This window comes from Balaenoptera musculus, chromosome 7 (assembly GCF_009873245.2).
Source record: "Balaenoptera musculus isolate JJ_BM4_2016_0621 chromosome 7, mBalMus1.pri.v3, whole genome shotgun sequence".
Classification (NCBI taxonomy): domain Eukaryota; kingdom Metazoa; phylum Chordata; class Mammalia; order Artiodactyla; family Balaenopteridae; genus Balaenoptera; species Balaenoptera musculus.
The window spans coordinates 89,573,547-89,586,736 of record NC_045791.1 but is presented as its reverse complement, the minus strand read 5'-3'; positions in this window follow the sequence as shown (position 1 = coordinate 89,586,736).

Here is a 13,190-nt window from a genome sequence, read left to right as displayed (position 1 = left end):
TGTGCCAGATTACAAGGTTTATCGCGGTCTCCTGATACTGAGGAGTTTCTCTAGTTATACATGTAGCTAAGTAGGTCAAGAAGACCACAACCTGATCATAAAGCACAACTTGACCACCAGGTAACTGCTTGCTCTCCAGAGGGAGAGAGGCTAGATTATTTGTATAAATAAAGTTCACTTTTTTAGTGGCTGTACATTATTCCTTAATGTACATATAATACTATGTATTTATTATAATACTATTTATTTATTTAACTTTCCACCATAAAATGCGACCATGAGCAATAATAAATAAAATCCACGTACACGTAAACTTAAGTAATATTGCTTCGATTTCTGTGGTATAGATTCTGTAAAATGGTAGAAGATCTGCCTCAAAGATATATTTATTTTTAATTTCAGTAGTTGTTGCCAGATTATTTTTGCCCAACATTTTAAAACCTCACATTTACATCTGCAGTACATACATGTATAGATTTCCTTTAATTTTTGACTCTACTGGGTGTAACATGACATCTCAATATTACATTAATTTTCACTCCCTGACAACTAGTGAACTGTAGTGTCTCTTTCATGTCTGTTGCCATTTCAATTTGCAATATTGTAAAGTGTCTTTTACCCTTTACCTCTTTTCTATGTTTTTTGTCAAATTGTGAGAGCTGCTTGTAAATGATTGACATTAGGTCTTAGCCTATCAATTTTGTTACAAATATTTGTCCACATTTATCATCTTGTTATTGGCATCATTTATAATATATTTTAAAGTGAAAAAACTTTCAATTTTCTTAAAGTCAGTTATGGCTATATTTTTTGTCTTCTGGGTTTACAGTTTTGATTAAGAATATTTTGCCAGAATTTAAGTGTGGTAAACACTCTCTTAAAGTCTTAAAACTCTCAAGTTTTTACTTCTTTATTTTCATTTTTAAGTCTTTAATTCATTTGGAGTTTATTTTTGTGTAGGAGATAAATAGATTCCAATTTTATTTCTTCCAGGTGGATAGCCAGTAATACCAGAACAAAAAATACCAGAAAAAAATTTTTTTCTTTTCATTTGAATACATAATTTTATACATTAAATTCTTCTTTTTGCTGAGATTTATTTGTGAAATATTTATTCTATTCCTGTAACTTGTTTGTTTCTTTACCAATACTGTATTTATTTGTATTTAGTGGTTTTTCCATTTTGCTGTTCTGATATCTGGAATGTCAAGTTCCTTTTCAGGTTTCTCTTTTATTCTTAGATCTTTTGGGGCAATAAATATTAATATTGTTTTATACATGCTCCTCCCCCTAAAAAACCACATTGGAATTCTAATTAGAACTGCATTAAATATATATATTTAGGAGAATTGACTTCCTAATAATAACATCTTTCTGACTAAGGACATAGGAGTCCTTTCCATTTGTTCAATTTTGTTTTATGTCTTTCAATAAGATTTTATATTTTTATATTGAAATATTTCAAACATACATAAAAGTATGACAAATCATTTAATCTGTACCTTTTACAGAGATTAAATATTTTCACTTGGGAAAATATTTTATATATAACAACTCCCAGTTATGATGATTTCCTTGATTTAAATCATTTCATTTTGTCCTGTGAAGCATTTTTTATGATTTCATTTCATTTGACTTATTTAATAGTTATTGAATTTAATCAGTGTCCTCTAAAAACGATTTTCAGGTAAAATTCTATTTAGTTTTTTTGTTCTAACTCATTTTTGATCAATATATCTGTATTGATTGCTTCCTCTTGATATTTTGCACCATAAAACACCAAGTAAATAATAAAGAAACATGGTACATTCAAATAAAAAATTTAATAAGTTAAAATCCCAATTGATTCAGGTTTAATTATTGCATAAGACCTTCTATTTCTACAGACTCCTATTGCCTTCTGTTCATCCCTTCCTCCTTTTTTTGCCTTTCTCATATTTAAATTACAGGCTATTTGAAACTCTATACGTGACTTTTTTGTGTTTAGAAGAAAGAAGTTGAGTCAAGGATGTAATACAAGAATGTGGTCAACACAATACATATGTATTGATTTCTTCTATGTACAATGATCAGGACTAGGCATCAGTGATAAGAGGGGAGTAGGAATTTAAAAATAAATAGCCCCACAGACATAGAAAACAAACTTATGGTTACCAAAGGGGAAAGGGTGGGTGGAGGAGGGATAAATTAGTAGTTTTGAACTAACAATACACACAACTATATGTAAAATAGATAACCAACAAGGACCTACTTCGCACAGAGAACTATACTCAATATTTTGAAATAACCTGTAAGGGAGAAGAAACTGAAAAAGAATATAAAGAATATATATATATATATATATACACACACACACATATATATATACAATATATATACATATATACATATATATCTGAATCACTGTGCTGTACACCTGAAACTAACACAACATTGTAAATCAACTATACTTCAATAAAAAAAAATTTTTAGTGAATAGCAGATGGTTCCTTCTTCTGAAAGTTGACAATCTAATAGCTGATTCTAATTTGAAATATTACTCAAGAAAGAATGGCTTTTATAGCAACATATAATAGCATAAAATTGGAAAATGTTACCAAAACAAAAAGGGGGCAGAAGGGAAATACAGCTTGAGTTAAGAATACAACAAAGACTAACAAGAAGAAAAATACCCAAAATTTAAGAGAGAAAAAGTGCATCATATAATACATGATGGTGTGTAACCATATTGAATATATTTTGAAGATAAGTTTAAAAATGTACCGTGTCATGATTGAGTTTCTATTTAAAACTCTAAACTGATCACATAATTTCAAGGTACAAAACAAGCATCCTTGCAAACAGTTCTCTAAGTATAGTGCTTAGACCAGGAGCACAGCATTACTTGGGAACTTGTTAGAAATGCAAGATCTAAGGCCCAGTACAGACTTACTGAATCAGAATTTCTGAGGTGAAGCCTAGTAATGTATTTTAACAAGCAGTCCAGCTGATTCTTATGGACACTGAAGTTTAAGAACCATTGCCCTACCATATTTTTCCTACTAGTTTTCCAACAGGTGACTTCAATGTATCTGGATGTAAAGTATGCAAAAAAAAGTGTTTGTAAACATGTTTGGTACAGTGCTTTTGAGTGGTTAACAGATACAGGTGTTGTCTCTGGACACACAAGTAGTTGATGGGGTCTCCAGCATGTGCAGGTTGTCTCCTTAACAAACTTTGATCTCTAGATAATCCAGCCCATCCTTTACTTCCCAAACACAAAAGCTTTTCCCAGTAGATAACTATGCCCACTGTTACTTTAATTACTATCCAAAAGGGGTCAGGTGACATTGCCTACAAAATGAAACATTAATTCCACCTCCAAAATGGTTACTATTTACAATGTCTTGGGGAATATCTGTAAAAGAGAAGAAGAGTACTAAGTTGTCTCCAAAACAAAGCAAAACATAATAAAACAAAACCTACACAGAGAATACATTTCAACAGCCCTGTATGACACTTCCTAAATATCTGAGGAGACAAATGAGAGAATTAATGAAATCCAAACCCTGCTTTTGCTACTGAAGTGATGCACATGAGTGCATAGGGAGTATCTGAATGGATTTCATCCAGGTAAGACTTGCATGTATGTTAAGTAAAATAATACAACCCTTAAGGCTAAAAAATTCTTATATATAAATATACAGAGTTTTATCTATTAATTTTCCTGACTCTTACATAAAAGTGTCATGAGCATATTATGCCTCTTAACCTCTTAACTGATAATAAGCCTCATTATCAGTACTAGAGTTTTGTCATCATCACCTGGCAGGACAAAGGCAGGTGAAGACCTAGAAACAGCTTTTTGAACTGACAGTTGATGCCTGTCACAGTTGTAAGACATAGAATTGAGGAAAAACCCAAGGACAAAAAGAGAATATTAATGATTCCAGGCAATATATCATAGTCATAAACACTGGAAGCTCTGGAGCAAACATTTACCAGCAGGGTGACATTGGAAAAGTTACTTAAATTTTGTGAGCTTCAGTTACTCATCCATAAAATGGGATTACAAAATAACTTATATGGAGTCGTAGCAAAGTTTCTGGAACATCGTAAGAGCTCAATAAATCTTGTATATTATTAATTATTTTTATAGACTAATCTAAGACCAGTATGCCTCCTGGGCTTAGCAGATCTGCCAAATTTCAACTACTGGCATAATGATAAAGCCGAGCACAACTTTCTCTGAAGCATGTGCAGATGTCTCTCCCTGGATTTCTGTTGCCCTAGAGTTTCTGTTTCAACATTTTAAGGAATCGAGCAAGAACACAAAGCCTGAGGGCATTAATCCTCAAAGTGTGTTCCAGCCATCAGTAAGGTAAATTTCACTAAAATAATTCCTATATTTCTATTTATATCTGTTTTACAATACAAGGTAGCTCTCCCCAGTACAGCAAAAACCTTAGTGAGGAAATAACAGGTTGTCCACGGAAATGAGAGCCCCACAACTTCTCAAATAAACTTCTCCAAATTTAGTGAAATTGACAACGAATTATCAAATGAACTGAATTTAACCTGGATTTCATCATACTCAAAATATTTGGAAACACCTATTATCTAATCACCGAATTAGAAATGTGAGTTATAATGTTGCAGTTAATCAATTCACAGTCTTGAGTTTCTGAGACCTCAGGAAGAATCCATTTACCTTTCTGATAGTCAAATTCTAAAACCAAATTATTTCTACTTCACCTCAATTTGACAATTAAATGCATGAGCACAAACAAAATTTGTTATAAAAAGGACACAGTATACTTATATAAGGAAAATGGCATAGCATGACACTACCCAAAAATGGGAATTAGTGATTAATTTTGTAGAAGTTATTATGTGTTTCATTTCTTTAAAAATATATTTGCTCTCAAACTAGTTCAACAATATACCTATAGAGCTACTGAACTGGGACTTATACCATTATCTTTCAGCCTGGCAGAAAATATTTTATAATTGTAGAGAATTCAAAAAATAAATCAATTGCCCAAACCATTGTAAATTGAAATTTAAAAGCCAAGAAGTAAATCAGCATTATGTCAGAAGTATATCAACATTTTGGGGGGTTGATGGATTTTTCCTTTTGATATAACCATCATTATTGTCCTAGGAAACTTCCATCTGTAAATTCGGAAATATAACTTTTTCTTTCTCATTCACCTCCTCTATCATCCAATTGAGTGTTCAATTTTTTTCGTCACTGACCCTTTCATCCATTTCTTTATTCATTTTCACAGTGCTAAGTTAAGTAGCAAAAAGTTCGAGTGCTCACTATTTAAAAGTTTCTGATAAGTTGTATAAATACCTGAGTTATTTCACATATGAAAGATACTGCAGTTCAGCTGCCACAACTGTTAACAAAGGCCAACATCTGACTTTAAAGTTACCTTCTATTGAGACCTCCCTCCAAAGAGATTGGACTATTTTCTGCTAAGACTACGGAATCATTACAACTGAATCACAAAGTTTAATCAATCTATATCTTATTTATAAGAAATGAAAGTTTTTGACTTTAGAAGAAAAAAATCTCTCACAATTGAATTTACTTCCACACCAATAAAAAAAAGGTTAAATCAAATGTGTAACAGTTTCCTATTTAGAGTTGACCTTTACTCAGTGAATCACATATAAGATCCTGTTGATATACTTGAAATAATGAGTTTTGAAAGGAAAAGAATAGGGAGAAATAAAACTCGTGGTGGAACTATAAGTAAAAGACAAAGTTTGATTCTTGCCAATGTGAAAATGTAAATTGTTCATAAAATATTGAAGGAATATATATTATAAATAAAATCTTGAAAATGAAATCTGGTATAAAACTAAGAGAGAACAGATCAGAAAATATTAGAGAACATTTCAAAAAGATAAGTATTATAAAACCCCAACTATCTAGAACTCTTTGAATAATTTGTTATTTTGGTTGGTCAGATTTTTACAGGCATATAATGCTTTGCCTCCAAAAGGTAAAAAGTAAAATTTTGGTACATGAATGTTTCTAAAAGGTATTGTACTTTTCTCTGAATTCTTTAAAAAATTCTCTGATTTTGCTGAAACTCTAAGTCACTTTCCAGATGATGGGGCACCATTGTTATGAACATCTGCTATTTCACTATCCATAAATCAAAGGTATGTAAGACTGACTGATTATTAATGTCTCTAGACTTTGTACTTTGTGATCATATAGCTGCTTTCAAATAATTATGTGGTTTCCTCCACTGTAAACTTTTCTCTTACTTCTACATGCTCTCAGTATGCCTACATATAAGGACCTCTCTAGAGTTTTATTGTTTCTAATCTGTAGAGGACATGTTAGAATTGTGCAATAATAAATGCCTTCCAAAAGAAGACCAAATGAGGGAATTCCCTTGTGGTCCAGTGGTTAGGACTCTGTGCTTTCACTGTGGAGGGCCCGGGTTCATAGAACTTCTATTCAGGATAAGTAATATAGTTTGCCAGTGAATTCTAAATGTGTGAAATGTTATCATTTGAGAATACAATTAGCATCAGAAAATTATATATTTGGACTCAGACTCTTAATGTAAACCAATTTATATAAGAAAAGAAACCCTTTAATTTAAACAATAAATAATATCAGTGTTTTTAAAGACATTTATCATAGACAAAAAGTAAATAGATAAATTATAGAATAATCATTTTAAATTGTTACAATTTGTGCACTTATTAAGAGAGATCAAGAACAAACAAAAATTTGTTTCAGCAATTTTTTTACATATGTGTTTGAAAACCTCAGAAGCTTAGAATCATAGTTTTAGACATAGAAACTTTCTCCTTTCCTTTAGAGATGTCAGTCTGATGCATGGACCAATGTGTAAGTTAAAGGTGAAGCAAAGAGAACTGGAAGCCAATAAACTCTTTAGGTTTTTGCTATTCTCATTAGTGTATGGATTAATTACTTCTCAACAGACTAATTCTAATGTGTGTCAACTGTCAACTCTTACACAAAAACCACCTAAAACACTGTTGATCAAGCAAAGCTAAGTGCATTAAATTTACTTCAGCAAGGGAGATTATCATCTTGACAGTCTGAGTAATATTTCAAAAGTAGAGGTTAGGGAAGAATATTTGGAATGTAGGGAGTCTGCTTGCAAGTGGCTTAAAGTGGAATTTTAAGAAGGAATCTGGTTAGAATTGAACAAAGTTAATGCCCTAATAGATTAGGATCAGGGGTGAAATTCTTAAAGGAAGTCTTGATAAACTAATTGATGTCCTAATAGGTGAGTTGTTTATTCAGCTGAGCAAACTGATGTTGTGATGAGGAGATAGTTATTTGCCCAGATAAGCGACTTGTTTGCCCAGAAAAATTGCTTTGCAAGAATCTCTTGAAGCAAACAGCAAAGATGTTTATTGGTTTGGAGTCTGATTTAAAATTTCCTGGCTCAAACGAAAGTAATGTTGACATAGGTAGCTTCAGATTACTGTGGGAGGTTTGGTCTGACCTCAGGAAAATCACCTAATCTCTTAGTCTCATTAGCAAAATGAAGCCCAAACTCTTACTAGGCAACCGGAACATCTTGAACAATTTATCAGTCAGCCATTGCCACAAAATTATGGCCTTACAAACCACTCCAAAACACAGGAGCAGACACACAGTCAGATGTTCTTTCTTGCCTATGCATTTGTGAGTCAATTGAGGTTCAGCTGATCTAGACAGGGTTCAGTTAGGCTTGATCCCAAAGTTTGGTTAAATCCAGGCATTTTTCCAGGTGTCTTTCATCCTCCTTGACAAGAGGATCCACAAAGTATGTTCTTCTCTTGGCAAAAAGAAAGAGAACAAGAGGGCAAATTCAACCCTACAAAAGCCATTTCAGGCTTTTGCACAAGTCTGTAGTGGAAGCTCTGACAGTTGGGTTGTTTCTTATTTTAGTGCAAGTGCCTGACTTAAGCTTTGATTTCCCAGGCATCCATTTCAAAGAGGCCCCCACTTCAAAGATGGCTATCTTGAATAAATACATTGCCCATCACATGACTAGATAAAGAACCAGGCTTCACCATCCCCCTCCCTTCCCAGGCTCCTCTGTTTTAGAGATCTTGGTTGGTTTCAAAAACTGACCATTTGGGCCACTAATTTTTCTCTTCCAGCGCTTTAAATTCTTGCTCTTATGATGTAAATTCATCAATAAAGAGTGAGCCTTCAAAACCCCACTCTCAACAGAACCCTAGGATGATTCTCTCTCTTTTCTTTCTCTCTCTCTCCCCTTCACTGTGTGGCCCCAGGTGTGCCATGTAATTTCCAGGACTTGTAAGTAATAAACCTGTTTTTTTTTTTTTTCAGAATTTCCTGATGACTATTGCTGAGGGCATCTTGCAATCACAATGAGAACCACAAGAGCTGAGCAAGGCCACAACATTGGTTATCTATAGGATGAGACCAGCATACAATAATGTCACCTCAACTAAAGCCCCCATTGACAAAAATAAAACTCAAAAATCCAATCCAAACTTTTATCCAAAATAAAGCTCAAAAATCAAGCCAAGAAAGCACCTGCCATGAAGCCATATCAAGAACTGCAGAGTTGGAACCCAATAATTCAACCTACCAAATTTTTTGAAAGAAACACTCTTAAATTTAGCCTTCAACCAGCCTCTGTCAGAGATGGTCTGGCAAATTAGAAAGTCTCTGTGCAGGCATAGAAAAGTACTCAAATATAATTAACATGGATAGTTTCTCCCCTACATCATTCATTATATCGTTCCCACAAATCAGTTTCTAGCCTTTTAGAATTAGAATCTGATGAAGTTTTGGGCATTGGACCAATTAAGAAAAATAGAAAATACTGAAGTACTGATTTCACATGAGATTGTTTCTATGTTAAATCACTTAAATGTACCCAATAAGTCTATCAGCTTGTAATGAATATGTAAGAATCTTACAGAGTTTATATAACTCTATCTATGAGATAAAACAGCTTCAGTGCCCCTTGATTATTCAAGTAGCCCCAAAAGAGCTTTCACTGTTCAAGCTATATCCTTCCTTCTTTCTTGCCAAGCTCTCAATTGCTATTTCTAAAACTACCATGTTCTTTTGCTCCCATGACCATACACTATGTTTTGGGTATAATTATAACAAAACTAATGAGTACAGAGTGAATTATAAACTACAGAATAATTATTTAAAATTCACATTAAAGTAATTAATAATTCAAGTCAAAGTTATCAATGTACAGTTATAGTTTGTTATTTCTAAGGAAGATAGTCCTGAAGTGGTTTTGGCCAGAAGTCCAAATATTAGCCCCCGAAAGATGAGGGTGTCAAATTATTGTGCCCTCAGTTTACCTGTAGCCAAGACACACTACTAATATAACAAACGACCTGGTGATAAAGCACTGTTTTTTAACTTTCTTGATAATATCAGTAATTTACTAACCCTAATTAATACATAAATGATAAGAATAGATAGGAGAACTAGCAGTGTTGCTGAGATACAATCTCATGTTAAGTAAATAACTATTCTGAAGCTAAATTTTAATTCCAAAAAGTTCAAAAGAAGTCATTTGCTCTACAATAACATCAATAGTCCCACATTATACCATAATCTTCTATCATACACTTACAAGCATTATTCATATTAAATGTAAAAACTCAGAAGTATATTGTGTCACTCCTACTATTCACCTTCTCCATATTAACTATTATTTTTAAAAACCTTATATAATATTTCTATTAAATTTTAATAATACATTAAACTTGTTCATTTATTTTAAATGATCCTGAACTCCTCCTTATGCCTGGTGATGTACTAGGCATCAGAGATACAAAGCTGAAGAAAACTCACCTTGGGAATAAGTGGAGTTTTACTGGAAAAGTGAACAGGTATATTTCTTTTATTCAATCATAGTGTGAGAACACCCAATAAAACCAAGACTCTGCTAGGTACTGCCAACTGTCTAGGATGAATAAGACATGATTGCTGCCCTCTAGCAATCAAGTGGGAGGACAACAATTAGAATACACAGCAGCAAACAGATGCATTAAACCAAATACTATGGGGAATTCAGAGGATGAACCTATCAGGCTTCGTGAAGGATCCATTTTTTAACTTGTCTTAAAGAATGTAAAGTTTTCGGAAAACATGGGAAAAGAAAGAAACCATTTCTGGTAAAAAAAAAAAAAAAAGGCATTTAAGCAAAAGTAAGAAAACAGGAAAGAAAAGAATATTGTCAAAGAATAGTAAGTCATTTGGTTGAAACATTGGAGTAATAGAGCGTGTCTTAGTCCATTCAAGCTGCTATAACAAAGTACCACAAACTGGGTGATTTATGAACAGCAGAAATTTATGTCTCACAGTTCTGGAGGCTGGGAGGTCCAAGATCAAGGTGTCACCATGGTCATGTTCTGATGAGGGCCCTCTTCCTGGTTCATAGCACTTTCTCGCTGTGTCCTCACATGGTGGAAGGGGCGAGGGAGCTCTCCAGAGCCTCCTGTATAAGACACTAATCTCATTCATGAGGATTCTACCCTCATGACTTAAGCACCTTCCAAAGGCCCCACCTACTAATATCGTCACCATCAGGGGTTAGGATTTCAACAAATGAATATGCCGAGGACACAAACATTCAGATCATAGCAGAGAGGAAGAATGAATAAGTAGTTGTAATAATTGTATTAAATACAGAAGGTTTTTCTTGTTATATATTTGCCACTCCACAATCTAACCCCTTTTCTATATCACCCCTCATACACTCCAAGTTAGAGAGTTGTTTCTTTGGTGGTTTTAGGCTGTGTTGGGAAAGGTATCCACCATCCCATCATTCATGTAATCCAGCCTCAATGGCCTTCTTCTTGCTCCTCAGACAAAGCCATCTCATTCTTGCCTAAGGTCTTTGTGCTGTTGTGCCTTCCTCCAGGAAACCTATTACCCACACAAACAACCTACATGCTATTTTCTTTAAACCTTTTATTTCTACTTGTGAATTGTATACATTCACTTTCTTATTGGTTTAGTGCCTATTTTTACCACCAAACAGGGATTTATCTTATTCATCCCTGTTGTTCAGCGCCTAAAATAGTGCCTCAATCTTGTTAGACCTTCAATAAGTATTCAGTGAGTCAATGAAGAAATGAATTGGTGACTTTTATTCTCTAGCCTCTAAGAATCCCAAAGCCAGGAATAAATTTCTCAATAACAGTCTTGAATAGTATCTTCAAGACCTAGTCACCAATCAAAATTAGAAGATTTTTATAATTTGTCAGACCAAATGAAGTTACTGAGTTTTATTATTGCATGTTCATACTTAATTCATAAGATTATTAATAATCATTATTTTTAATTAAAATTAGCTGAAAATATTTTTATTTTATCTTATTTACAGAATAGAAAATGGAAGTACCATGATATCAAGATACAAAATGAAAATAGAGACACTCTGGCTTATAAAAGTGAAGGATATTTTATTGACCGTGTGATCTCCAACAGCCTCCTTGGACCAGTTAATGCAATGTGTCTGTTCTTGCTGAAAGAAATAATTTTCCATGAAAGCGTATATAAGCAAGGCCCTTTGTTCCAATATCATAGTATCTCCTTGGTTTCCTGGTCAATCCAGCCCCTTCCAATACCATAGCCACCTATATTCAGGCACTACTAGGTGAGGTAGAATTAAAGCTTTTGATATTTTATGTGCTGCAGAAATTAGGCTATAAAAAACTCTAGATGCATCACAGGTCCTGACTGTTTCATGTCTGAGATTGCCATTCCAAGTCCATGTCCTCCCCCAGCTGTCAGGAACCTCATAACAAAATCCTAAATTACATAAACTCACAGAGCAGCTAAGGATAAAAAGATCTCCATCAACATATCCCCATAAACACCAACCAGGTTGTAAAAAAAGAAAAATCTCCTTGAGGGAATGCTTTGATTGAGTGAAACAATGAAAACTGTAGGTTATAGGAGAAGGTATTCTCCTGCATGAGGACATTTTCAAGGAGGAAAAAAGGCAGACAGTTCATCACAGTTATAAAAAAAAAAAAACTTTACTAAGCAAGTCAATCATCAAATGCAGTTTTACCCTCCTGTGTTTGAATATCAAGCTACACAAAATCTGTTTGAACCATATACCTTCCCAATATAAGAGATTTCCTTTAAAATCTGATACGATATGAACTACTATTACTATAATATTAATAATAATACAGGATTTCCTCCAGCTTAACAAATGAGGAAACTGTGCACAGAGAGATTAAGAACGTCCCTAAAAATGCCAAGCAACCAAGTGATGGTGCTGAATTACAGCCCTGACCATAGACTCCAAGCAATTTGATTTTCCTTTTGCATTTAGCAGGCAACATACAGCCCCAGTTACTAGAGCCTCAATTTTCTTCAGTCCTAGAGAATGTCCTTATTTCATAATAACTCTCATCATCTCATGTCTTAAATGCTTACTGTCTACCAGATAGAGTGCTAAATACTCTGTATGGATTAGACTCAACATAACCTATACAGTAGGTACCAACTCTCCATCTTACAGAAACTGAGGTATAGAGAAATTAAGAGATTTGCCCATGATACTCCTCTAAACATATGCTTGCCGAATGATCCAATTTAGTTACTTACCCAATGAAATGCGAACATATAGCCACATCGGGACTTGTATATAAACATTCAAAGCAGTTTTACTTCTAATACCCAGGAATTGAAAATAACCCAAATGTCCATCAACAGATGAACAGATTAAAAAAACGATAGTACAACATTCAGTGAAACACTATTCAGCTACAAAAGAAGTATATAATTAATAGACCTGCAGCAATATGGATGTTCTCAAAAACATTATGCTGAGCAAAAAAAAAAAAAAAAGCCAGATACAAAACATATAAACTGTGTGATTCCATTTATATGAAATTCTAAAACTTGTCAAACTAAACAAGAGTGTTCTTAATCCAGTGGAAATGTACCATGCAATTAAGTGCTACAAAATACTTTTTGTCTCTGTATTGTTTTGGAGGGAGGTAGCATTATTAGCTTTAAGGTAAAAAAGTAAAACTAATATGTGGACTATTGCTAGGAAATTCTCCTTCCGTTTTTCAGACATCATGAACCCTTTATTCTCTACCTGTTTCCTGTGACCCAATATAAATCTCCTGCTTCCATCTTCTCTCCTCCTCCATCTCCCCCACCGTCTTCCCCTGTGGCAGGAGCTGTG